Here is a 24670-nt window from a genome sequence, read left to right as displayed (position 1 = left end):
TTCACTGAATATATCAATATAGTTAACCTTAGCTTCGTGAAATCCTTCATATAAGTTAATCCTTCTACGAATCTTTGTGAGACGCTATTTCTTTCCGCAGCAATTTCCAATCCTTGTCGATGTAGGTAACGTTTATACTTCGTCTGTAATTATGCTAAGTGGAACATAATCAAATCCCTCAGGACAATTCTAGTAATCCTGTTTCATTAGCAGCAACGATTTGAATCCCTTCAACGTACCTACTTAAAGCAGAACCAGATAACATTAACCTGTTAAAGCACTCACAAGCTGAAAACCTGCTCTCCTATACCCCATATTAATACCAATACCGATGTATATACTTGTAAGTACATAACGATATACTTAGTTGTAGATCGCGTGCGCTTTCTAACCGATACTCTAAAACAAAGCGAAGCGACGCCATCAAACGAAGATGGCCGACTATCAGCATGTTATTGGCCAGTGAAAGTGTCATGTACGTGTGTTGAGTGCCGTATTGACTATCGACAGGATTTCAAGTTGATATCGAGGAGAAATTACATTGATAAAGCGATACTATAGATAGACTTTATATACATGCCAGTTTTAGCTAATGTTTCTTATAGGTGAAATGTTGTTGTTTTTCTGTGACTGTCGATACGATAAAGAATTTAAAATAATGGACAGCTAAGGCTAAAAATGAGTGCTCATACCACACGGACGTTTCATTGAAATTAGCAGTTATGGGATCAGTTATTTACCTTCCTCTCTTTGATAAAGAAATAAATCATTAGATACCTATATCAGAATACGAATGAGGCAAACAGCCTATAAAACGGCTATTGCGAAGCACACATTATTAATTATTAACCAATTGAGTATGAAGTTCCTATATGTATAATTCCAACTAATACATTAATTACTACATAAGCTATTTATTACATGAAATAGTATGTGGCTACCAATTGAATACAAATACTAAATATGTATGCACGTACTTGTTAGGAATTCGAAGGTAATTTAGCTCATTTTAGGTTATGTCACCAATAAATTTATTGTATTTCAAAAGGCTTAACTAACAATAAACATGCTAAACAACATTCCGAGACCTGTTAAAAGCCTTTGGTAAATCGATAAATTAATAATACCTTGCTTCGTTCCGTATTTCGTGCATTCAAGAATTAATATAGATCAAAATGTCCCCCAAATAATATTATCATTGTCACACTAGTGACGTATAAATGTGTGTATTTATGTCATGCCGTGGAATATGATGACTTGTTTCGGGTATGTCATCATCGGCCTCGGTAGCGCAGTAGGCAGCGCGTAAGTCTCATAATCTTAAGGTCGTGAGTTCGATCCTCACCCGGGGCATATCTTTTTGTCATTTTCCCCGATACTTTTTATTCCTTACTCGTAACTTTTTCTCAATCAACGAGGCCATGGAACTTGTTTGCCACTTGTACTGTTGCAACTATCAATCTATACGCACCTGGCGTTCGTTGCGAAATGTTAACGCGTATGCAAATCCCATCAGTTTAAACAATGAAATATCGGTACAAGGCAGCCCACGTCTTTATTATCATGGTATCTGTGATTATTTACATTCATAAATAGTAATAAGACTTGTAATTAAGTCGCTACGGAATTTCGCAACCTGCATTCCGCTAGTACGCGTGTGACATTTCACAAATAGATTGCTGTCAAGATTGATTTTAACGCCATCTATTGTCCAGTGGACACACTAATGAAGCAATAAAAATATGAAATTGTGCTGGCAAGAATAGCCAAATATGAATGTGGTTTCTAGTTCAATGAAGATAATAATTGAATGTTAATATTTTTTTTTCCAGAAACTTCCGCGGTAGTGGTGCGCCGTTCAAGGATTTGGATGTAAGTGCAAATTTTCTTTTTTTTCCATTAAATAAATAATTATACACTTATGTTTTTTTTATCTGATTTCGTCATCTTAGCTAACAACCAAAGCGAATACCGTTAGCTTATCGATAGGCCATCTTTAACGAATTTATAAGCGGATGGAGTTTACCTCTTTCGTAATACACAATTACTAAGTCCGCAGCATTATTAAATATTAAAACTATATTACTATATTCTGTGGGAATTTTCCTATTAGATTTTTCTAGGATTGTGAACTACGTATAGATACTTACTATGGCCGTTTTCTGAGTACCCTTATTAGTGATTTATTTATTTCTTTTAAGGGGATGATGAATAGAAATATGTATTGTACATGGCACAATATATGACGTCACACCATGTCTTGACCCCTCAGTAATAAATAGGTACTGAATTAGTATTTACCCATGTTCTGTCGACGCAAATTATTATTTTAAATGGCGTTGTTTGGGTCAATGATGTTAGCACTTAGGTTATGTCTATTTACACAATGCCTTGCGATTAATAGCAATCGTGCTGTTAATGACTGAATATTATTTTTTATTATTACTTCTTGTACCTTAACCTTACTCACCTTTATAGTAACATCTGACCATAGTTTTATTATATACTAGCCGTTTTCCCGCGGTTTCACCCGCGTCCCGTGGTAACTACTGCCCGTACCGGGATAAAATATAGCCTATGTTACTCGTGGATAATGTAGCTTTCGAATGGTGAAAGAATTTTTAAAAACTGTCCAGTAGTTTTTGAGCCTATTCATTACAAACAAACAAACAAACAAAGTTTTCTTCCTTATAATATTAGTATAGAAGTATAGACTACATACAATACTTGCTTTGCTGTATTACCTTTGTTACAGTAATTTATCGGAATATGATGTTACATAAATAAGTAGATCTAGATCATCTATTTTAATTACCGAGGCCATAACTTCCTTCTTTTGTGTACATAACAGCACAAATATCTACAACTTGTATTCATTAAAATTAGCATTAATTACAGAGCTTTCAGAACAAACAGTTAACAAGACTTGTATAATGCTTAGCAAAGAATTTAGGTACCTGCCTGTCCATTTAATTGTTTTAGAGTTCTGTTATTTTCTCATCTTGACAACAAAGAAGTGAAATAGATCAAATATGAGTAATATTTTGCAATATTACGACTTACTTGCAGTGGTATTGTTGGCTCTGGTTTGAAAGCATGCCGTGAGAATTCCCAGCCCCTGATTGGCCAACCATTGATAGTAAAAAGGGCTACTGTTAAACGATTACTGTTGTCTACTGCAATTTGTGTTGCGTTAATCGTTGGGTTAACTGGGGTTATGCGTATTGCTTCATTCATAGGTTTTATAGCATCTCTATTAATACGTACTAATGCATAGTCCTCACTCATTGTGTTGTAAATGTTAACCATCGCTTGTACATAAATTATTGTCTGGCTGACTTTAAACGATCCACTGTCCATAGCATACCTACTTTATTATTTTGCTCTCCGTTTTGTACAACTCAGTTTCCTTATAAAATAATCTGTTTATCTTTAACGAGTTTGTAATACTGACTAGCTGTTACCGTTTTCACCTGTATCCTGAGGAAACAAGGTGCCTATTTATACAAAAACTTGTCGTGCTATTTCCTTTTCCAGATATCAATATATAACCTAATAGGTAAAGCATTATTATTGTGAAAGTGTTATTGAGTTAATTTTCATATTTCCAACATTAGTATCTACAGGTAAATGGATTAGGTTAGGCCCAAGCTCATAGACAACGGCGACAAAATAAACGTCCGTTTTTGACACAACTGTTAATCTTGAAGTTCTAACGGAAGTACACACGTACACCGTTGTTTTAAGAAAACTGACGTTCATTTTGGACTTGGGCAGTGATATGAAGATTATCATGTCATAGAAATTCAGTCAAAACATTCCACGTACGGAAGTATTTGACATGATGTTTATCTGCATTCCATAAGAACTAAGATAAATGTGATATCAATACAGATATTTATGTAATTGTCACGCTCGCGGCTCGACATTGGCTGGTGCGTGCTAAAAACTGCATTACTGAACAAATATGCACGTTACGTGATGTTTTATTTAACATCGCATTCATAATTTAGCTAACCGAAGTAGACAAGGACATTCCGCTACGTTTCTAGATTCAAGAGCATTTTTTTAATAGTCTTTTGTAAGTTTATATAATTTTTCAGTTAAATGTCGGTTACTGGAGTATATTCACGAATATTTTATATATTACGTAGGTGCAGAGTTTAGAGCCATACAGAGAAGAGTTCCAATATGACATAAGTTATATTAACCATGGGTAGGATGCAAAATGAGCTTCATTATATATTCAAAACCTTTGCCCAGCTATGAAATGATGAATAATCAGATATTTCGTATGCCTATGACCTATCACTTAACCTTTTAATAGTTTCTTGATTTATAAGTAAAAGTCAAGTTTTAATAAACGTTTCAAAATAAAAAACTCGTCGTAACTCAACATCTTCGTTATTATTTACACGATAATTGTGTCAAAATGAATTAAGGAAAAAAATATTGCTCGCTACAATGATAATTTCACTGCTGACCATTTCGCGAAATTACAGTTTCACTAGGAACCAGTAAAGCGGGTTGTTTTTGCGCAGTTTTCAAAGTAACCGCGAAATTTTTGATGATATCAGAACGAGTTATTACTGTAAAGTGACGTTTTTACACCTGTGTGAGGTTTCACGTGGTTTAATTTATGTTAATGATGTCTGCACAGCAGCTAAAGTCATTATTCTTGGAAATCTTTTAACCAGTTCAAAAAGACATGGAAACTATTTCTATTTGGAACTAAATTGTTCTGTTAATTCGGACACAGGTGCTAACCCACAACTAAAAGTGGTAACAATGCAAGTTAATATTAATTCCACAATAAGACCAATTTAGCAATTCTAAAAGGCAAAACGATAAACCTAAATTGAATTCCGATTTTACTATTTGTCACTGCAGTAAAAGCTCCATCAATTGTAGCCTTAAGCAGGTCTGTTGAAGTCGTAAAACTTGCAGCGAACTGATAGACTCAGACACAGAGCCCGTTCCCAATATTCATTCTACCTATGGTTTTGCTTTTTTATGGGATATCATCAAATGATCCCTCTCGCTTTGGGTTAGCAGCGTGAGTGGGAGTGTCGGACTCTACTGACAAAAACCCATAATATTCCTTCTTAAGCGTTTTATGTTCCAAGGCCGCGGTAACTCTTTCGAATAATCCCGCAGCCCCGGCAGTGTACCTACATATGTATAAGGCTAATGTCAAAATTCTATCGCTAGCAAGCAAATCAATAGACAGATAAAATATGGGAATGGCCGTAAGTCTTCTTAGATCATTGTGAGTTGTGTCATTCACGATGTCTTACGTAGGTATGTGCAACCTTGAGTTAGTGGGTTATACTCGCGTGGGATGATCATTGTTTGCAATTAAGCACCCGCCTCCTCTTACTAATATGTTTGGAGATTTGAATACAAATATTTTCGCTCCGACCTTCATTTGTTAAACCTACGGCGTTGGCTTTTATTAATTGGTGTTTTGTGACTACAGGTATTGACGGAGATATTATTCGATTCCAATTAAGTACTTATCAGTGGAACTTTTATGGATTGTAGCTTTTTTGGGAATGATAAAAAAATTGTTATTATACAAAAAGAAGCATCCCAATTACAATAATCTCCGGGGTGCCATTAACCGCTAAAGCTGAGGTCTTTAAAACCATTGTGTCACACTGCGGGCGATCGCACAAAAACGGTGACAACTCTCAAACATTTCTCATGCAAAAAGTTTCTTTCTTAAACTCTCTCAATAAATATTTTTGTAAGAACTTTCGTGTCCGTCGCAAAGGACGCCTTCGGTCCACCGTGTGCACCTGTACTTTCCTTCTTACGTAATTTAACCGCTGACCGATTACGTTTCATGTGCGTTTTGTTATGGCCATAACTTTTGTCTTTAAGATTCTTTCACGGTGCGAATCGGGAACGAAGATGAAATACGCGGAAATAATACGAATACCGTGCATTATTAGACCTAGATTGTTAATGGATGCCAGTGAATTATCCACTTTCAGAACCACTATTTAAAACTCCATTTTTGAAGCATATTAAGTAATAAGTAACTGTAGTTAATGATGCTGGTAGCTGAAGTTAATATTTTATTTTTAATTTCGTTTGGAATTGTGAAAGTTTGTGAGGTAATCAACGTCATTAAATTGCCCTACAGCAAAAGCAAAAACAAGAAAATAATACAAATTAATCATTCGCCTCATTGGTGACATGGCTGTCGGCTACTGGAACCTGATGAAGGTGATTGTATATTATTTTGAAATGTCATTGTGATTGTAGTTAAATTCCTAATCTATTCTTGTTCAATTTAAACAAGACGTAAATAATATGTTTACACAACAGGCAGCTCATTATTAAAATCACGTAAAACTAAACAAACATCAATTCTTCGTCAAGGGACAGCTTTGTCCGAATTACAAAACAAATTACATAAAGAAAGAAAACCAAGGAATTGTGTAACGAGCATTTTGCAATGAATTTAGCGTGTAATCTATATTATTTGCATAAGTAATAGATCTCGGCTGATCTCATAATATTGAACATTGTGTATTATTTAACACCATTGAAGAGCATGCTAATAGAAAATGGCTGGAAATTCATAATCATAATCATTTATTTTTGTAAACATACTATTGTTAATACAATAGGTAAGTAACTGTTAATGTAATGTGTGATACAATAAGCATGATGAACATCTTACAATCAAAAATAAATCTGTCTTGTAACTCTATTGGTAATGTAGGTAGTAGGTTATTGTTTGTACGTCAAATGAATAAATTGTGGGAATTATTAAAGTACTAGATATCTTGACGAATCATCATCCTCCGAGCCTTTTTCCCAATCATGTTGGGGTCGGCTTCCAGTCTAACCGGATTCAGCTGAGTACCAGTGCTTTACAAGAAGCGACTGCCTATCTGACCTCCTCAACCCAGTTACCCGGGCAACCCGATACCCCTTGGTTAGACTGGTGTCAGACTTACTGGCTTCTGACTACCCGTAACGACTGCCAAGGATGTTCAATGACAGCCGGGACCTACAGTTTAACGTGCCATCCGAAACACAGCCAATGGTGTCTAAGATATACTTAGAAAGTACATACAGACTTAGAAAAGTTGCATTGGTACTTGCCTGACCTGGGATCGAACCCGCGCCCTCATACTTGAGAGATTGGTCCTTTACCCACTAGGCCACCACGACTTTTTGACGAATATATAATAAATATTTATATATTTTTGCAACAAGCAGTTCTAATATATTCTACGCCCCGTGTCGAGTCATGATTAATCTGTTTAAGCTGCCACTTGCACGTGGCACTTTGAAACGTTATCGTAACAATTGAGAAATAACTATTGTCAAGTGTTATGAATTTACATAGCTACTGAGTAATACTGGGCGATATAACAACAATAAAACTAGTTAATAAACGCTTTACTTCTCTACGTCACCATAACATATTGTATAAAAAAAAACTAAAAAAATGGAACCAAACTTTTCTAAGTCTGAAAAATATTATGATGAAAGCCACATCAAAATCGGTGAGACAGTCAAACTGAGAGCCCCTTTTTTAAGTTGGTTAAAAACTAGATTCATTTGATTGGTGGCTGAAACCAACATCCTCATAGGTGGTTTATTCGTCATTAAATGCTAGCACCGGGGAGAGGCCTGGTGACCTGTAATACAGGTATTGACATACCTACCATAGGCACCAGTCTCTCACAATGTTACGGTCATATCCATACTGTAAGCAACTGTGTTTAGTTTTTAAGGTAACTTTGTGAAGAGAAAAATAAAGATTTATCTTGTATGTCTCTACCCGACCACGGGACTACAAAGTCCCGGATTTTTGGAAGGCGAACGTGGGGCCGAAGCCAACACGCTGAAGCCCTTTTGAGACAACTTTAATGAAATGGCGACACAAAACCGAAGATTATCCCTGTATACACTATAGAAACGTACTCAAGGACAATCCCCGGTTCTGTGCTAAACTATTGCTTAATATGGAATAAAACTACTAGGGCTATTGGGATGGGATGCTAATGGACTGGGACTGGGATAACTATGGGAACTATGGCACCTGCCGATAACAATGTTTGCACACGTAAAAATGGCAGGTAGAGACTCGCCAGCTCTGGGCCCGCTCGCTCACTTACTGGGCCCCCGGGAATCAGTCACTGAATAGCAACAAGAGGGCAACAGGGACATGAGCGGCTGAAGGGTGAGGATACCTCGGCGGACTTTAAACGCAGATCACGCGCTCCCTGTGGGTTCAGCATCACTGGCCCACTCGCCACTTACCACGAGGCACCTACCCTCCGAGCGGGCTGCTAACCCTGCTCTAGCGACTCCACTCTGACCGGCCGATGAAGGCAAGCCAAGAGGCGGGAGACCTATCCCCCGTCATGCTTCACTCCGGTAGGCCGGAGATGGGGGACAGTATACTCTCCTGCCCTGGAGTACTCGGATATATAGCCCCGCGGGGTCGTTACTTCCCGTCATCCGCCTCAGATGCCCTGCGGGGCAATTATTAACGATTTATTATTATTCGTCATTAAAACTAGCAGTAACCACAAGCGAGTGACCATGACGACTGACGGATAAAATCGAAAGTGTCAGTGTAACAGTGAAGTGGGCGGTCCATGTCTCTTCAAGTTTAATAGGATTTACGTTTCGAATATGTATGGGTGCGGCTGAATTTCTTATGATAGCATATTTCTTCCTAATATGGTGGATAGTGTTAAAACTTACTTGAGGAGAATATATTGAGATATTATTAAAGTTTCCTCGTGTCTGTGTGCTTTTGGTATTAAATATTTTAAATGAGCACATTTTTAAGTATATCTAATTATTTCTTGCTGTAATTTATTTAGTAGTATTTTCTGTTCCTGACTTGCAAGAATTTTCTGTTATTCAGTAACACAGCCAATACTGATGAAACATAATTATCATTCCCAGTTTAAAATCGATTTATATTTCATAGAATAGCGAAACTAACAGTTAACATTTTCAACTTTCACATATTTACTTGCGATTCTAATCGTTGATTGTTGGCACAACAAAGCTTCGAGATATGATCGGCGACAATTTCGTGTAATTAGACCTATCAGGCATTGTTATTGTGTTCACTCATTACTGGGAGACCGTTAGAAGATAGCGGGCCCAAAGGTGAGTGTCGCGAGATTCTAATTAACCAGATAAGTCTGAGACTAGTTGCAAACGTACATATTACTTTGGGAACAGAATATATTAAATTATACATGTATATGTTTATTTATACCTATATTGTACTTAGTCCTAAGCCATTTTCTAAATCATAGATTATGCAAAACAATTTACCAATTTGCGTTTTCTCTAAAATACGTAACACATTTCACTGAGATAATGCTAAGTAATAGCAGCAAATACCGCAACTCAAAGCCAAGTCGTAGACGTCAAATTAAACATTTCACACTTTACTTTCGTTCATAATTTCTTTATAAACAAAAAACATGCAAACAAAATGCTTTCTTTGATTTTTGTGAGCTCTTTTTGTAGTTCGGTAATCGCACGTACGTCCCACTTCGCGGGCGTCGCGCTTTCCAAACGCGAATTTGAATTTAGAATAACAAAAATTAAAAATATTTTTAGCGCCATCTTCTATCGAATCGCACTAAACCATTTAAAAAAGTAAATTGTAATCTATACTAATAATAAATCTTAATTATTGCTTTGTTATTAAAGGCCCTATATGTAAGCCCTAAAGGCACCGAAAATTCTTTCAATGTTGGAAAGCTACACTCTTAACATAGGCTATATTTTATCCCGGTACAGGCAGTAGTCCCCACGGGACGCGGGTGAAACCGCGGGAAAACGGTTGATATACAATATTTTTATCGAATCCCTTATATACCAATTACAATAACAGTAACTCGGAAAAATACCAAAACATGCATTACAATTGCTATAGATGGCAGTTTATTTAAGAAATTCGTCATAACAGTGGCATAGCTCCGCGTCTCGTTACGTCACCAGGGAAAGTGCTGTCCTACTGTTTATTCGGTACATATTGATAAGTACTTGCTTATTCTCACCTGTGCGAGGGAATTTCTCTCATTGGTATGTCCACACTAGATTTGGTTATGAATGAACTCTTTGTAATATCTTTAGTACTTACTGAAGATTATTTTGAATTATAAACTTCGAGATACTTATCTGTTTTTAGGGTTCCGTACCTCGAAAGGAAAAAACGGAACCCTTATAGGATCACTTTGTTGTCCGTCTGTCTGTCTGTCTGTCTGTCTGTCTGTCTGTCTGTCTGTCAAGACCCTTTATCTTAAGAACGCGTGAACGTATCAAGCTGAAATTCACATGAAATACTCGGGTCTATTGTCCCTTTAGGCTGTGAAAATATCAAGCTTCTAAGCCAAGCCAATCAAAAGATACAACCGATTATGTCGATATTTTCAACAAATTCTCGACACTCGCAAAGGAATCAAAACCTACAGGGTACTTCCCGTAAACTCAGAATCTTGAAATTTGGCATGAAGCATTGTTATATAATGCAAATATAGGAAAAATTGCGAAAATCTCATTTTTTTTGTTATATAATATAAAAAAAAATATTTTAATAAAATGAAACTTACTACCTTATTTCTCATGAACGAAAAAAGGTACCAAATTGAAATTTATACCAAATACCTAGGTCTATTGTCCCTTTAAGCAATGAAAAAATCAAACTTCTAAGTTAACGCGATCAAAAGATACAGCAGTTTTACCGACACCTTAGACGAATTTCCGTCACACGCTAGGGAATCAAAACCTACAAGGTACTTCCCGTGAACTCAGAATCTTAAAATTCGGCACGAAGCAACGTTATATAGTACAGATAAAGGAAAAATTGCGAAAATGATAAATTTGAAGTTACATAAAATATTAAAATATTATTTTTGCTTACATGACATAAAATATTTTTTTAATAATTATAAACCTACTACCTACCCTTTTTCACATGAACGCGTAGAGATATTAACGTTTTGAATAAAAAGTGAAATTCATATCAAACACTTCTTAAATATAATGGCCTCTAAACTGTGAAAAATTTTAAATCATTCAATGGTCATTGGGCACCTTAGTATGAAAACCATACCCACGGCGGATACGAACGAAATATAGCACAGTATAATGATAAAGGCTCTGATTTACTATGGCATTAGTCGCATCAATGTGAACCATGGGAATCTAGAGAAAATCAGGTGTAAACATTAAATATTTTCCTCATTTCGAAAGAGTATACTCGCCGTTTATTTCCATTGTCATCAGGTCAGGATCTGATGATGGAAATCCTGAGAAATCGAGGGCAACTATCAGAAATTGTAGGCATGCATAGGATTAAAACTTGATTCTCAGATGTATGTCTGGTGATACTGTCAAACAGTGAAGGTTTAGAGCTTACCTGATGATGGAGACGTGAGAAAGTCGAGAGAACTCCTCAACAGTATGTTTTAGTTACGTCGTGTTTGGGCTTATATTATTCGTATTGACGAGAACTTTTCACAAAAGTTAAAAATAAAAACTTTTTACAAAAAAAAAAAACAACTTCTCAACAAAACTGTTTATATGCATCGGTCTAGATCTCGGTGGTTAAATAAATATAGATGCATCCTCTAGCTAGACACCGACTTCTAGACCGATGCACCTAACATCTTTTTAATTTCTTTCTTGCTTTTGTTTTCTTGTTGCTTTTTTATATGTTTGAAGTTGGATTTGTTTGTAAAATGCTACAAAATAAAATAATGCCGACTTTATAAAACAAAGAAAGGGACAGAATTACACTTTTGTCAAGGCTCTAGAAACCAGGCGGAAAAAAACCTGAAACTGGGGCTCTTGAGGTGATTAATCCCTCAAAAATAAAAGATCCCATTCCTGCAATGGCTGCTTTAACCCAAGTTAGTAGTGAATTCTCATCACCTAAAATAAAATAAGCTCCGACACAAGGTTACGTTATAAATTGTAAAGGAGTTCCCATAACTATATCTGATCTTAGCTGTCGATCCCACAATGGCAGTCAAACCTATCTTTGTGGAAAGTCTTCGCCAATACGAATAAAATAAGCCCAAACACGTGGTAGTTGCAACATACCGTTCGGGAGTTCCCTTGACTCTCTGTAGTCTCCATAATCAAATCAGCTCCAAACCTTCAGTTTACCAGTACCCTCAAAAATACACTCACATGTCTGGTTATGACTCGATGCGTGCCTACAATATTCAAGAGTTGCCCTCGATTTCTCTTGGTTTCCAGATCCTCATCAGATCCTGGTCATCCGGATTGGCACCTTCCTTCTTTATGAAATGTCTTTACCAATAAAAACTAGCATTGCAACCTGTACAATCCTCTGAAACTGCTTGTCTTTTATATTTTTCAAACGATCCTGGACATTCGTCTCCATGGAATTTTAATAAAATATTTATATTCAAAGAAACGTCATACCATTCTCCACGATTTAAAACGACTTTTTACAAAGCGGGTCAGATATGCCCCATGACCTTTAAGACATAATTAGTTATTTTCAATCAGATTTCTGAATGATGACTATAAAATGTTGTATATAAATAACTTCAATAAAATAACTTTTACAAGGTACTGGCCTACTATTTTAGTTATATTATAAAATAAAAAATATTAACTATTTTGACTCTCACGAAATTACCATAACTATGATTGTTCTAAACTGAACGGTTGGCGCGAAACTCACTTTTTATCTATACAGCATTTGTACGGAACCCTCGGTGCGCGAGTCCGACTCGCACTTGGCCGGTTTATTTATTAAGTAATCGTTGCTTATCGATATCATTTTACTATTTAAGATTAAGGATAACAATAGAATGTAAATAAGAAATAAGTTTTCTTTGTAATAAATAACGAAATAGAACATCGCTGAGATCAAGAAGTTTTTAAACGATCTTGCAATATGACCAACAAGTAATAATTACCTATTTGACTTGTGTATTTTTTGTAGTTATGTATTAAGTTATAAAAAATCTCAGGCTAAGCACTACTTAAACGATAAGTAAGGTTGCAATGGCTACAGACGATGAATTAAAATCAGAATTACGCCTTATTAATCAATAGCAGCTCTTATAACGTGATAAAGTTTCAAAATATATTGAGAAATAAGAATAACAAGCCACAGAGTCAAGTGTGAACCGTAAACTGTAATTAAAACTTGACCAATTCAATTACAACGTGTGTAAATTGTAAATCGGTAGAAAATTTGGCAATCGATCGAAATAATGTGCGTTTGGTTATAAAATAGAAATCAAAAGGACAATGCTCATGAAGTATGAGAATAAAACCCAAGCCCGGCGCAAAAGAAATGTCACTCAAAATATAGGTAAAAGTAAGTCATTAAATATTACATAGGGGGCATCATCGAAATCAGTGGCTATGTGTGTGAAATTGCTATTCGAATATTAACATCTGCGCCACATTGCTACTCGAGATTTTAGAGGTAACATAATGAATTAGTAAAAGGAACAGTAAACCGATACAGTTGTGGTTTAAGAGTGTACATAATAACATGTTTATGGCAACTTCTCGTCTATTCTACCTACTTTTACATAATAGGATGATAGAACTAAAGCACGATATGAATGTACTTTTCATTTTAATAATTAGATACGCTTAAAAGTCATCGATTCTCTATTTCTAACACGGCATGATCCAAAAATGTTGCGGGATGCGCGAACTGTTCCACATGCTTAGCCCACCCTAAGTTGGGACAAGCTTACGTCGCATCCCAAAGTCCCGAGCTGTACATCGGTATTGATTTATCTTTTTGGAGAAGCTTATTACATGCCATATTACTTGTTTGTTGTTTCAGATAGCACTTTAATGAAACTATAAGCCCCAGCTGCTCATGTTACCCTTGTAAAAATCAAATAGCAATTTCACCCATATAGCCATTGATTTCGATGTTGCCTCCTATGCAGTATTTCATTACTTATTATTACCTATAATTTGAGTTACTTTTCTTTTGCGCCGGGCTTGGGTTTTTTTTGAGCATTGTCCTTTGCGTAGTTTGCTTAGCTGCATTTTGTAGCAGCCAGTTCGTGTATCAGTAATAGCCAGTTCGTGCATTAATAATAGCCAGTTCGTGTATTATGACGGTGAAAAAAAAGATTAAAAACTTCGCACTTCCATAAATCACATTTTCTTCTGCTTGTCGTATAAAACTTCCGTAGATATAGTTTAGTTTTATTGCGTTTTGCTCATGTAGTTTGGATAAAGTGATCTGAAGTCTTCCAGATAGTAGACGCTGGTATCGACGAATTTATGGTTTGTCTGGTTATGTTCAAACATAGTTAGCGCGAAAAGAAAGGTGCTCATAATTATGGTTTTAAAAAAATTAACGTTTTCATTTTTAATCCACGGCGGATCAACGGTATATCCTTTGAAGGTCTGTAGGGGTCCATTAGAGTATACGTGTTTGTTTTTTAAACGGGCGGCCGCGTATGTATGCGGATTTTTGTTTAGATTTCGTAATTTATCGCAGATGATTCTTTGTACATAAGTTATCCAATTTTTGCATGGCAATAGCAGGCGCTGACGTACAAAAGTACGTTGGTCGGCCGCTATTACTTTAATCATTTTAATTAATGACATTGAAAGTTTGTAATAATTATTTTTCTTGATTAGCTCGCTCTCCTGCGTTACCGGATGCGCAAGCGTTCAATAGTTAGTTTACAACAACATAAGCCCGAAGGCATGCTTTTTTATGTTGTTTGGGAGTTTTAGCCAGTTAACTATCCAAGTTAACCGTTACCGCCTTCACCACGCGGAGGTACTCCCAGCTCATGTGTTGCTGCTTTGCTTTTGCTTGGTGTTTTGTGTTTGTTGATTAGTTTTCTTCATCTTCATCTTTATAAAATATTATCTTTATAACGTGTCTTCTTTTTTTGCCCGTCGCTAGGCCGTCCTGGACGGACGGCGCGGCGCGATGATGGCCCGCGACCCTCGCGACGCGGTGGTCGCGCGAGGGTGACAGCGCGGGCGGCTAGCCCCGCGCTATCACTTATGTAATCACCCTAATCGATAGCATCGGTGTCGTGCCATCGGGTGGGCACAATTTTTTTTTTTTTTTTTTCACTTCAATATTTTGCTTTGTGATCATCAAATAATATTAATTAACATATTTGTTCACTTTTTGATTTTATTTTTTTCGTTTCAAAATAATTATAAATGAGAACAAAGAGCTTGAAATTGTGTGTAGTGGTTTAAAGTAGGTAATTAATAACCTATGTAATTTATTGAGTTTATCTCCAATTGTGAGAAAGGCAACGAAATTGTGTTTTTTTTTTTAATCGGCATAAAGGACAAACAGCAACATATACATGGCCTAAAGTTTTTATAAATTTAGTAAGATATAAGCATTTAATATACCGGGAAAGAAAAAATACCGATTACTCATTGGGAAAAATAACTACTTCAGTTTCGCAATCCTTATAAACCGGTAAAGATGAAAAAGATCTCCGTCGCGCTTATCTTTCGCGTCAACCCTCAGAATTTCATCAAGGAAGGTCACATTACCAAATCGGTTGATCTTTTCCCACCTTAACTAGACATCAGAACATAACCTCACGGAAACAACAGTCCCTTTACGTTACAATCAATCTAAAATAGCCTTTAAGTCGAAGGCATTAGGTGGTAATAAAGTGCAAAATACAACATTGTAATCTGACTTTATTATCAGTGAATGATCATTGAAAAATGGTATCTATTGCGTTGACATTAAAGGTGACTGTAGCTGCATTAATAAAGTTGCTCTCTAAGTAACCATGAAGGCGGCATTGCCGTAAGGCAAATCACTTCGTCACGATAATTTCAAGCTTTTTATCGAAGATTTTACACTATTTTCACTGTTTCTGATTGATGTTTATTTTATAATCTGTGGATGATGGATGATTCTAATATTCTGATTTAAGTTTATAAGCAACAGTACTTTTCTGATTAATTATTAATAGGTTCCAGACTTTATTGAAATTTGACATTTGAAAGATTTTAAAATTGAGAAAAACTCCTAAGACAATACTTATTGTTTTTCTCTTTTCATTTCATAACTTTACCCGACTGTCAAAAAGACAATGTTATGCTATTGATTCGATTAAACTTAATAAAAAAGCTTTTCATAATTTCACATATTAGATATTATAATAAACTGAATGCTATTTTTAGATTTGCACTTTGCTCCCATACTCGATAAGAGCGTTGTAATAGTAAGCCAAACTCATCACTAGATGTCGCTGTGTGAGCTTTTCAAATCTTGAGCTTAAATTGTTTATATAAGCATTCAAAATAAAGACGACACTGAATACACTAATATTAATATTTGACGCGCAATCAAATTGCGCTCAGTCTTAACGATAATAATCGATTAAGTATCAAATATAAAATGAGTGTATGTTTTTTAACGCGCAAATTACCTATTAAAACATCAGAATATTTGTACTAAGGTTTTTTTTTATATTGTCGCGGGAAGCAAATTGATCTGATAATAAAGGTGTTTCTTCGTAAAGTAACGCTATTTACTTGTCAGAGCAGCATTATTTTGTTTCCGTAATATTGTTGTCGTAACATCCGGGTAGTTGCTTTACTAACCACAAGAGGGCGTTGACTCATTCACTGGTAACTACACTCTATTATTATGATATTGCACTCCCGATAAAGATAATAAAAGCATTATCTTAAAGATTACTCACAATAATAATACGGCTACAATTGACAATGATCAAATTACGGTTATTAAATATTTATATTTTATGAAGAAATTATTTTATGCCATTGAGATGAGGTAACTTAAGAACAATATAATGTTGAGTAAATGTATAAAAATGTTAAGTAACACACGTTATGAGAATAAAACAATGGCAACGTTTAAAAACAGATTACAAATGAAGTAACAAAAGACAAAAGATTATTCCGATACCGGGAATCGAACCCGAGCCTCCTGGGTGAGAGCCAGGTATCCTAGCCACTAGACCATATCGGATGTTGAAACTATTGTCGAAATTCTTAATTATTTTTAACCGACTTCAAAAAAGGAGGTTCTCAATTCGACCGTATTTTTTTTTTTTTTTTTTTTTTTTGTATGTTTGTTACGCGATTACTCCGCCAGTTATTAATCGATTTTGATGATTCTTTTTTTGTTTGATAGGATATACTCCCGAGGTGGTCCCATAGTCATCAGGTCAGGATCTGATGATGGAAACCCTGAGAAATCGAGGGCAACCTTCGAAAGTTGTAGGCATACATAGGGTAAAAACTTGACACTCAGGTGTACGCCTAAAAGCACTATTCAACTGTGAAGATTTGGAGCTGATCTGATGATGGAAACCAGAGAGGGTCGAGGGAACTCGACAACTGAATATGTGAACTACCTCGTGTTTGGGCTTAAATTATTTGTATTGACAAGACCTTTGCAACAGTGAAGGTTGGAGCTGACCTGATGATGGAGACCAGAGAAAGTAAGTCGAGGGAACTCGACAACTGAATATGTAAAATACCTCGTATTTGGACTTATATTCTTTGTATTGATGAGAACTTCTCACTTGTATGGATAGTGACAACTATTCGTATCACTGAAAAGCTTTAAATAAAAAACTTTTTTACAAAAAAATTAAACCGACTTCCCAAAACACTAAAAAGCAAAAAAAAATCTATTTTTAGGTGCATCGGCCTAGAAGTCGGTGGCAAAATTAACTTAGTAACATCCATTAGACACCGACTTCTAGGCCGATGCACCTAAAAATAGATTTTTTTTTGCTTTTTAGTGTTTTGGGAAGTCGGTTTAATTTTTTTGTAAAAAAGTTTTTTATCTAAAATAATATTTTATTAAACCAGCGACAAGTTTCAAGAAATCAGGAACTTTGAGAAATTAAAGTTAAAAAAATCCTTAAATAAATTAAAATCAAAATTCGTCCAATCACTCACGCTAGTGTTTTTTGTGTATTTGTTGCAATACCTACTATAAATTTTGATAAAAACAGTAAGCCTACCTATTCTTGAAATCATCATCATCGGCTGCCTAGTCTTTCCCCAACTATATCGGGTGTGTCGTTCATAATCACATTAAATGAAATGCGTTAATATACTGGTTAATATATGTCCATTAACACAAAGCAAAAAGAAAAATACGTAAAAATAATAAAAAATAATTTTTCAAACGAAGTAAATATCGCATCTCTCTATCGCTCTAAGGTTTGCTGTTAGAGAACCCAGTTCTGGGTTAAGCTCGCCTTTGTACATGTCTTCTCTGTGTTGTGTGTGTCTTTTAAATGTTTTTGTGTACAATAAAGAATAATAAATAGAATAATAATGTGCGAAAATTAGAACACCATATAAAAGTCAGTCATTACAAACAACTGTAATTCTCCCTTGAAAACTGACAGCTGTCAATTGATCAAAACATTCGATACTCCTAACTTTATCTCTGCTTTACACATGATGTTGTAAATTATAAAAACGAAAAATGACTCCTGTGGCTAAACCACTGAATGGATTAGGTTATTTTTTTTACAATTCGCCATAGAATATCATAAAGTATATGCGATAGAATTTAATGTGATTGTGAACGACACACCCGATATAGGGGTCGGCTTCCAGTCTAACCGCATGCAGCTGAGTACCAGTGTTTTACAAGGAGCGACTGCCCTATCTGACCTCCTCAACCCAGTTACCCGGGCAACCCAATACCCCTAGGTAAGACTAGTTGCCAGACTTGCTTCTGACTACCAGTAACGACTGCCAAACATGTTCAAAAGCCTATTCAAAAAACATATAACATTAACTGTTTACATAACACTTTTGGGATGTTATTGTTCTTTTGTCAGTACAACACAATGGGATTGCTATGGGAAGGGAAACTATGGTAACTGCAGGTTTCCCTTAGCAAATGTGATGGTATCTTGTACCACGGGGGCTTCTGTAATTTGGCTTAAAATTGTGGTTTGCAAATTAATTTTATTCATCAACTAATCACTACTTCCCTACTATATCCCTACTAATATTATGCGAAAGTAACTCTGTTTGTCTGTCTGTTACGGTTTCACGTCTAAACTACTGAACCGATTTTAATAAAATTTGGTACAGAGATAGAGTTGACCTTGAGAAAGAACATAGGATAGTTTTTATCCCGGACTTTTGAAGAATTCTCTTGGAAACGCGATATAACCGAAGTCTACGCGGGCGAAGCCGAGGGCGGAAGCTAGTAATCCTATAAGTAGGTATGTAGGTTTGACATGATATGATGTAAGGTTTTTGCATCGTCTCAAAAGTTTAAGTGAATTCTAGTTTCATTCATTGATTGGGACTGGTTACAAACAAATTTAATTAGACTGAAAACATAGAAAAAATTAAAGATTTTTTAGGTTTTAAAACATTATACGTACCTACTAACATTAGGGGTTTTATTACATATCACACTAATGTTATAAAGGCGAAAATTGGTGACGTCTGAACGGATTTTGATGTAACTTGACATATTCTTAAGAGGACGAATTGGAACTTTTGGCGCCAAGGATCTCAATTTTTCTCAGTAAATACAAAACGGATCAAAATACAACTTGGTTACCTGAAAGTTCATGATATAAACCTTATTTTGTTAGACGTCAAAACATGATTAGGTAACTTTTATAACAGCGAAAAATATATCAAACACACCTCTTTTTAAAAAGAGATTCTCATATTATGGGCAAACGGGACCGATTTAAGCCTCTTAACTTTTTTAGTAGTTGAATATATACATACTCTTTAAAATTGTAGAAGGAATTTTTATCAAATTATCATTTCTAAATAATAAAATTACAAAACCATTTTGTCGCTTACGACTTTTAGTTACCTATAAGCTAGCGCGCGTATTGTTATCCTCGCCCCGCTCAGACGCTCCGACCCCTTTTGGCGCCTTAGATGCGCCTGCCGATTATGGAATTATTGTTGACCAATTCGTCGCCTTAAGCTACTTTTTATCACGGTGGGCGATGTAGTTCGCTCGGGAAGCGGGTGAAACCGCCGGCCGAAGCTAGTCAGACATAAGACTGTCCGAAATGGGCGTGTTCTATGTATAAGTAGGATTTAATGGTAAAATAATGCACCGTGGTTGAAATACTTAAGTTTATTTACCTCTCTTTAAAAAAAAACCATCTTGTATTTCCATTCACTCCTACCAAGTTCACTCATACATTCCTTATTGCTCGTTCATACGTTCCCTTTTACTTAGCATGCATTCTAAAAACTTCTCACATAAAAGTAATTGTTCTATAATCTTATTTAACTAATAAACAATAAGCGATTGTGAATAACAATACTAAACAGTACCTGTATAACACAAAACATGGTTATCGCACTTTCCCCGCATTCTTGGCGCCAAATGACCAGAGACAACGCGGTACCGTAACCACGGAGTGCTCGATGGTATAACCATTACTCTTGTTGAATAACTACCTCTTTGGTCGGTGATGACAGGAGAAATATTGATACCATTACCTGTTATTAATTAGTTTAAAGAGAATGGTAGATATGAAGACCATGTAATAGGGTTTAGAAGATACGGTAGCCAGTTGAAAGTTTTCGTTGTAGACAAATTACATGATATAGGTGCTTACTGCGGATTTTAATAACATATCTATCTGTGATTTTATAACTGTAGATAAGAGTTTGACATCACAGTAGTGGGCTAATGTCACTGTTCAATGTCTATAAAGTAATTCAATAGATATATTTTTTGAAATCCATAAAGGAGACGATAATTAAATGACCTCAAAGGAAATGCCTCGTTAAACAAACTAAATTAGACTTGTGAAATTAATTGATTAATTACAAAAAACACCTAGGATCCTCAGGCGACAAAAAGCAACCTAGTTAAACCATGATTGTGCAAACCGAAGTGCCACAGTTTCGTAATTATTTTCTATCTAGATGCAACAGCACCTGTCATACTTAGATCTATATTAAACCCATAATCATAGTGAATTAGACATTAAATTACATTATTATTGTACAATAATAATCTATTGCTACTTATATCGCTTTCAAAGTAATTCGAGATTGGACACTTACGGTGGCTCGCACCATTACCTAAACTATAACGATAACCGAACCATTTTTAACCGACTTCAAAAAGGAGGAGGTTCTCAATTCGACCGTATTTTTTGTATATTTGTTACGCAATTACTCCTCCATTTATTAATCGATTTTGATAGGCTGTACTTTACCAGGTGGTCTCATAATCAGGTCAGGATCTGATGATGGAAACCCTGAGAAATCGAGGGCTACTTTCGAAAGTTGAAGGCATACATAGGGTAAAAACTTGTCACTCAGGTCACACACAGGTATATGCCTCATTGCAGTATTTAGCAGTGAAGGTTTGGAGCTGACACAATGTATGCTTTTATAAACACAGAAGTTTAATCTGTCCCAAAACAATCGTTATCGTTATAGTTTTATGGTGCAACTCAACTTCAGACGTAGTAATAATATGTGTCTCACGAATAGTATGTAATGTTATTAAAAACATGGGATATCGAATGTATCGTCACGATGGTGAATTACATTACAATAGTGGTGGAAATGAAACCCCTAATACGAATATCAAAGTAGATAATGATTGAGGGATAAAACATACATAGGTACAGGATACTGCAAACTCTTCTCAAAAGCATACTAAAATGTCAACTGGCTATATAAAACAACTAGCTTCCACCAGTGGCTTCTCCCGCGTTGAGTTCGGTTATATCGCGTTTCCAAGAGAATTCTGCAAAAGTCCGGGATAAGAACTATCCTATGTTCTTTCTCAAGGTCAACTCTATCTTTGTACTAAATTTTATTAAAATCAGTTCAGTGGTTTAGACGTGAAAGCGTAACAAACAGACAGACAGACAGACAGAGTTACTTTCGCATTTATAGTATAAGTTAGGAGTGAAACACAGTTTACTCGAGACATTTGCTAGACGTGGTAACTGGAAATAAAACTGATGCCTAACCTCAGGCAATAATACCGTGACTTTTTATAGTGCTTTGGAAAAGTTACCTAGATTGCTAGATAGGCAAAAACCGCGGAAGTTTGGCCTTCATGCAGGCTAAAAACACCTTACCGGCTACTAACAGTTACTAATATCAGTGTCTGTGTTCACTAAGAACCAATTTTTTTTATCCTTTTTCCCTTTCATATCACTAAAAAGCATAAAACAGTCCTCTGTCGCTCCAACCTTCTCTGTCCCTATATCCCTATGTAGGCTTAATCCTTTAAAACTAATTGATAGAATGATTGAAGAGGAAGGTTTGTATGTATAATAATATCCAGCACCCGTTTATACTTCACCCAATTCGCTTCTTACCAAATATTTTCCAAATTTCATAACACCATCAATTATTCAAGGAAGCCATTGATCTGTGGCCATCAACCGGTCTATAGAAAACAAAAGTGCTTATATTAATAAACTAACTCTATTGTAGTGGAGAAAGTTGGAAGACTCAGCGACTGTGACGACCAGATAATCGACCTTCGGTCAGGGTTGCCGATGAAGGTGCACAGGGAAATGGAGGCAAAATTGGTTGGAATGAAATATTGTTCCAATGTCATGAAGAGGCTTGTGATATAAGCGGTCCATTTGGTGTTGGGAAATGCTCTTCTTCCTCCTGCTCTGTTCCCAATTTTATTTGGGGTCGACGCAATATGTTATCTTGTTCCATTTTCCCCTGTAACACGTCATACTAGCACTCACTCCCTTCCTATTCATGTCATCTTTCAGGCAATCCATCCACCTTTTCTTAGGTCTTCCGCTTCCTCTCCATCCATCTACATTCATACTTAGCACACACTATGTTGCATGCGTATCGTCCCTCCTCATTACATGCCCATGGTGTTGGGGAATGCTACTGGTAACTTATCGTTACATACTATAAAGATTATTGTAATTCATTGTGGAGGAGTCAATATAGCTGGTATGTTTTTGAGTAACGTAGTTCTGAAAGTCTTACTCCCCAGGAATAGAAACGATTTAAAAGAATCGATTAGAAGACGTTATTATTGAGTTGAGACAAACATTATCAACAACAGTCATGTGTCTTAGAAGACATTTAAAATAATGCAACACTTTAATTTGCTTCTAATATTCCTGCCAACCCTAATCATACAAGACAGAGCATTCAGATACTGTCAAAACATCGTTAAAGTAATCCCAGTCTTAAAACTGACAAGTAAGGTCTAAATTCACTTGCTGATGAGCTCCACTTTGGAGATGAGAATGAAAATGGCAAGTTGCACGCCACATCACTTTGATTGGTTACAATTTGAGAATGTTTGTACACCTGTCTATGAAATTATCAGTTATGTGGCCAAAATACCTTTGTTTTATGGAGGAAGTCGTGGGAGCTTAGTGGGTCTTTACACTCTTTGGTTTGTTCTCTGGTACTCTGGACCAACCTCTTAAGTATAAGTGTGAATCTATTCCAGGTCAGGCAAGTACCAATGCAACTTTTCTAATTATATGTATGTACTTTCTAATTATATGTTGGACACCAATGTTGGATTAAAGGTGAAGGAAAACATCTTGAGGAAACCTGGACTACAATGTCCGAAATTACTAGCCCGCATTGAGCAATCCTTTTCAGTGTGAGAGGAGGCCTGTGCCCAGCAGTGGGACGATAAAAAGGCTGATGACGATGAATAATGGATGAACTGGTATTAACATTAATGTTGATATTCATATAATTCTCTTGAGACCGACAAGAGATCCGATCATTAAATGTTTTGAGAAGTAAACTTGCGCAAGATAGTATCAATGTAAGAAGCCATTATAGATTATTGTAATGAAAGGAAGTAAATATCCTGTAGTTAATGAATACACAAATATACAATGAGTAATCTGGTGTTCGGATCTGATCTGTTTTGACCTATTTTACTGCTGATTGTAACGTTGTAGCCATTCATTCATTAGCAACTGTAAATTTTGGTTTTTCTCAAGCCCTAAAAAAAGAAACGTACATACATTTTTCCTTGTTGGTGTCCTTTTTTTTAACGACGTCAAAAATCATCAAATGACTCCTCCCGCTGTGGGTTAGCAGCGGTGAGGGAGTGTCTTACTGACTACAAACCGTCGCGTCGTGCTCCGTCGTAGGCCTTTTACCTATTTACCAGGGCCGCGGTAACTCTTTTGGTGTCCTAAAACAAATTTAAGCTTTTGCTTATCTCCGTATCTACCTTCATTTGGTGTACACTGTACTTACACTTACACTTACACTGTACTAGCTTCTACTTAGAGGTTTGTCAGTCGAAGTGAGAAATATCTTGTAATAGATTTTGAAAAAAATGTAATTGTGTAAATTTCAAAAGGAATAATCCCTACTAGACTAACCAGTAAAGAAACAGGAACATTACGAATTAACTCTCAGAAGATGTTGACACACTTCTACTAAATAGTTTAAATTAATAAAATTACATTTGAGCGGCAACTTTCTATGATGAAAGTAAGAACCGCGCTTAGATGTGTGTGTATGTAACGAAATTGATCTTATTTGCCGATACGAACGTTCTGTAATGTTACATGATTATAGCAATCATAGCCTCGTTATGTAGTATTGTTATCATCGATTCTACTCTTGTTTTTTTTTTTTCAAATACTGTTTTGATCACGCTCCAATTGTAATTTAC

The 24670-nt window shown here is 35.9% G+C and overlaps 1 protein-coding gene and 2 non-coding genes across 4 annotated transcripts in view; 2 read left to right on the top strand and 1 right to left on the bottom strand.

Moving 5' to 3' along the window:
* The first annotated feature begins 1280 nt into the window (after positions 1-1280).
* Trnam-cau lies at positions 1281-1353 on the top strand. Its single transcript has one exon. It is a non-coding gene; the product is annotated as a tRNA-Met (tRNA).
* A 477-nt stretch (positions 1354-1830) lies between these two features.
* Positions 1831-24670, top strand: part of LOC124645547 — a 64761-nt gene continuing 41921 nt past the window's right edge. For both annotated transcript variants that reach the window (XM_047185360.1, XM_047185358.1), the window contains exon 1: positions 1831-1872. The gene's annotated coding sequence lies outside the window, so the exon portion shown is untranslated. The remainder of the gene's footprint in view (positions 1873-24670) is intronic.
* On the bottom strand, positions 16943-17014 carry Trnae-cuc. Its single transcript has one exon. It is a non-coding gene; the product is annotated as a tRNA-Glu (tRNA).

The sequence above is a fragment of the Helicoverpa zea genome, unplaced genomic scaffold, assembly GCF_022581195.2.
Source record: "Helicoverpa zea isolate HzStark_Cry1AcR unplaced genomic scaffold, ilHelZeax1.1 pri_000016Farrow_1_scaff_6_deb, whole genome shotgun sequence".
NCBI lineage: Eukaryota > Metazoa > Arthropoda > Insecta > Lepidoptera > Noctuidae > Helicoverpa > Helicoverpa zea.
This window is presented reverse-complemented; position numbering and strand designations above follow the sequence as displayed.